General features: G+C 38.5%; 1 pseudogene; it reads left to right on the plus strand.

Moving 5' to 3' along the window:
• Nucleotides 1-765: 765 nt before the first annotated feature.
• Nucleotides 766-1,296, plus strand: LOC110593405 (annotated as a pseudogene).
• Nucleotides 1,297-4,813: the final 3,517 nt, after the last annotated feature.

Consider the following 4,813-nt stretch of genomic DNA (forward strand, 5'->3'; position numbering starts at 1 on the left):
ACACAGACATGCACAGAGAAAAGACTGTGGGAAGACAGATGGAGAGAATGGCCATTTAAAAGCCAAGGAGAGGGATTTTAGAAGAAATCAACTCTGTTGACACCCTGATCTTAGAATTCTAATCTCCAGAACTATGCGGAAATAAATTTCTGTTGTTTCAGCCCCCAGGCTGTGGTACTTTGTTATAGCAGCCCTAGAAAACTAATACGTACACTTCATTCTATTTGTTTCCCACAGCATCCTATAGAGAACAAATAAGTATCATCCTCCCCTTTTTACAGAAGGAGAAAGTAAGGCTCAAAATAACATCTGAAGGATGCCATTCGAAGCAGAACATTCACCCACTTATGAATGTAATTAAATAGCAACTAGAAGCAACAAGAATCTGAAACAATATGTTTGTAGTCCGATCCTCATATATTAAATATGCATTCTAGTTCCCTGTGTTATTTACTAAACTGATTCTAATTGTCTATTTTGTGCCAGGTTTTGTGATCTGTGCTGAGGATCCAGAGAGAACTAAAACACAGTTCCTGGCCTGCAGAAGCTCTTGGCCTTTTAGAGAAGATGCACACAAAATACATTCATTCATTCAATATACTGTATCGGATATATTCACTACATCTAATTGTCACAAGTCTAGACATAGACATGCGTAACTCTGCTGAGGAGAAATAAAAGCCTTACAAGTGGACATGTGGGCCTGCAGCCCTACAGTTGCAGTCATGCTCCTGAAGTTCTCGTGGCCCTGCCAGCCCCTCCCAGATGGCTTCCCAGAATTTCAACCCAGCCTCCACCAGCATTGCCACCACCCACAAAGGAGCCAGAGCACTGCCCACTCCAAGGGCATGGAGCTACAGCTGGAGCTGAGGATGTCTGGTGACCAAGGAATTTCCATCTCCCCTGAATCAGACAACCTTTTCAAATGGGTGGGGGCCATCCACAGAGCAGATGGCACCATATATGGAGATCTGAGGCATAAGCTCTCCCCGGAGTTCCACAGTGGCTACCCTTAAAACACATCCACGGTGCAATTCCTCACATCCCACTACCACCCCAACATGCCTACCCAGGGTGACATCTGCCTGGATGTCCTGGAGGACAAGTGGCACCCTGTAGAAATGTCAGGACCATCCTGCTATCCATCCAGAGCCTGCTAGGAGAACCCAACGTTCATAGCCCTTTGAACACACATGCTGCTGAGCTCTGGGGAAAAAACAAACAAAAAACCCCACAACCTTTAAAAAGTATCTGCAAGAAACCTACTCAAAGCAGGTCTCCAGCCAAGAATGCTGACTTGTCCAGCATCTCTCCTTGTGTTGTCTTTTTAGCTTTTCCTCAGATGATTTGTCCTTTCCTTTATTTCTATATAGGACTGTATCTTAACCTGTGCTGTCATTTCTGTTTTCTGTTTTTTTTTTTAAATCAAGTTTCCAGTTGAACCCTTGTGATAAATAATATGAAATAAATACATTCTGGGATTTAAAAAAATAAAATAAAAGGCCTTACAGATAAAATAATGACTCATCTGAGCCTTGAAGCATGAGGTGGTGTGAGAGAACAATGGCTGATGGCTTCTCAAATGGAGAAAAGGACCTATGTTAGTGTTTTGTCACTAGCTGGGCAAATACACAGATAAGCAGAGAAGTGTGAACTGAGGCACACCTGAGCCATTTCAGGTTTTCATCCAGACTAGCCTTGTCCTGACATGTTGCTTCCCTGAACACAGCATGGCTATTGTTTCCAGCAGAGTTACCTGCAAACAGTGAAAACCCCGTCAATCCTGATGACAGACTGACTAACTGAACAACTGGCTTATACTCACCCATTTATTTTTAATCTGACCTGATAATACTACCAAGCTCTTCCCTTGGGAATGTATATGAAGATAAATGAGGTAATCAATGCCATAGGGTTCTGAACTCCTTAGGAGAAAAATGTTACAATAAATTTACAGTTATATTATATACTCTTTAATAAATATTTGATTGGATGTGCATAGAATATCTATGATCCCTTAAGAGATTCAGAGGAAGATAGCCAGGAAAAGACCTATAAGCCTTAAACTGCCCAAATCCCAGAAGATGATTTAAGAAATGCAATAAGTAAGTAGGTTGACCTATTTCTCATTTTAAGGACAGAAATAAAATTACCATTCCTATGCAGGAAAAGGCTTCCTTCCATGATAAGTATGAGCAGTATTAACACCAAACTTTCTCTTCCTTTAGAAACATTTCTAAGTTGAGTTTAGTATGAAAGAAGCTCAAACAAATACAAAAATAAAACCATGGAAAGTAATTATAGTAACAGGCCCTTGGCTAACAAGTCTAGTCACTTTCATGCTGTCCCTCAGTCAGGGTATACTGTGAAAAAAGCAAGAGCATTGAAGTCATAATGAGTGGTGTTCCATTCCTTTCTCTTCCAATTATAGGCCTTCTGTCCTTGGACAAGTGAGTTACACTCTTTGTGCTTTGGTGTGCTCATCCATAAAATAAAGACATTAATAGCCAATGTACAGATTTGTTGCGAGCACCCAACAAAATAATTTTTTTTCAAACACCTAGAACTCCAGCCAAGGTATAGCAGATGGTTGCCAAATGTTATATGTTGTGCTTTCCACCAAATGTGTGGTTTCTAACAGCCATGGCATTAGACTAAACCTAAGGACTTTAATGATGACATATTAAATAGTGATTATGTTATCTTATTTTTTTTTTCCTTATCTTATTTAATCCTCAATAACCTCCTAGAGCATAGATACTAGTACTATTACTATTTTATAGATGAGAAAACTGGGCTTTAGAGAGGTTAACTGACTCACCAGATTTAGAATGTTTATAAGTGGCAGATGTGGGACTTCACACCAACATTAATATAGAAGACCGCGTTTTAAAGTCACCGAGAAAAAAAGTCACCACCAGAAGCAACTGTGTGTTTGTGTGTGTGTGTGTGTAACTCAACCCAAGTAAACATTTAGTCTAATTCCTGTTGAATGATAATGATATTTATTATATCTCACATTTCTATGACATTTATATTTTATAAGTTGTTTTGCTTTCTGGTTTTCTGTTTGTTTGAGGGGTTTTCTTTTGCATAAGACAAACTAAGAAGTAGGGGTGAAGAAATCACTTTCCTCATCTTTTATGGGATAAAAGTGATTCTCAGAGAATAAGTAACTCTACCTTATTTTTATATATACACTATACCAAAACAATGTAGTTCTGCTTTTAATTAATTAACATCTTTTAACTTTTTAACATCTCTTAACTGCCAGATCTCTGCGATGAATTAGCAATTGTTGGGAAAGTATTCCATAACCTCACACATTAGTGTTATATGTGGGGTAATGCTGCTAGGCTGTGGGGCAAAAGTCCTGGCCAGAAACTTCATCTGAGCTGGGACTAACCTAGTGAATTTATGCAAATCACTTATTTATGCTCAGTGTCACCTTCTCAGGTAAAAATGAGTATAAAACTTTCATCTCTGTATCTTACTTGACCAGAGTGGAAGTAGCAGCCCCATCACCAGCAGCTATGCCCCACCCCCCTTGGCTCAGGTCTACCTCAGGCTCCTCAACTAACTTGGTTCTCTCTTTATCCCAGTGCTTTAGGTTTACAGTTTCTGGTTCTCTCTATCCTTTAGGATTGGTTACCTATTTAGACTACATCCATAGTTTGGTTTTAATTTTTCTCCAGTTTCTGTGTATCAAATTATTCCCAAATGCATGTACTGCAGCCTGTGGGTACTTCTCAGTCCATACTAAGTTCAGCCTGAGGAAAATGTAGTACAGCAAAGTCAAAAGTATGGACTGCTTCTTGACTGGGAGAATGACCTGTACAGAATATAAAAGAGACAAAGGGAAGTGAAAGAAAAAGAGCAAAGCTCAGAAGTTAATGGGAGAAAACGATGAGGAAAATATGGGTATAGGATGGCCATGTTCCCCCTGGGGAGACAGTAAGAGCAGAATGTTCAGGAGACAGATGTGCTTGCAAAATTTTACGTGACCCAAACATTTCCAAACACCCTGAAGATCACTAACAGACTTTGTGGGAGTTCCTGAAATATAGGCATATCATGTTTTATTCTCAATTGTGTCTGTGGTAACTGGAGCAATACACTGATGGTGGGGTGTGGAAGATATTAGTTGAAAGGGAAACCTACCCTTCCTCCCAAAAAATGTTTCTCAGTTCTGTAAAATGTAATTAATTATTACCAATACCTAAATATTAATGCCCTAAACATTTCTATCCTTTTTACTTGCGTGGGAAAAATAGAGGCAGATTCCAACAATTTAGATTCAGATAACCCATTACTGAAAAGAAAAGAGTAGAAACATTAAGTCTAAGTTAAAAACAAAATTAAAGAAATGAATATAGGTTTCATGTAGTTATGGTTCCAAGTTTGATGAGAATAAGCACAGGAATAGGTTGATGTGTCTGTGAAACATCACCTCTTTTATTCAGTATGATTTCATGGCAGTCAACACAACATGTTTTAAAAATTCTAAGATGGACATTTTTATTTTTTAACACTTCTGAAATTGGGTTGCATCTTAAAATTGATGGCATGAATTGGCTTAATTAGCAGCATTTTTAACGATACATAAAGTAGCACTGAATCTGAAAACCAATAGTATCTTAGAGTCAATGAATCATGTTAATAAACGAATGGTGAATGAGCATCTGAATGACACAGAAAAAAAAAAACTTATAATTCATTACAAAATTTCAGCCAACAATTCTCAAACTTAGAAGTACATCAGAATCGGCGGATCAAGATGGCGGAGGAGTAGGAGACCTGGATTTCGTCTCCT

Source organism: Neomonachus schauinslandi, chromosome 11 (genome assembly GCF_002201575.2).
Source record: "Neomonachus schauinslandi chromosome 11, ASM220157v2, whole genome shotgun sequence".
Taxonomy (NCBI): Eukaryota; Metazoa; Chordata; class Mammalia; order Carnivora; family Phocidae; genus Neomonachus; species Neomonachus schauinslandi.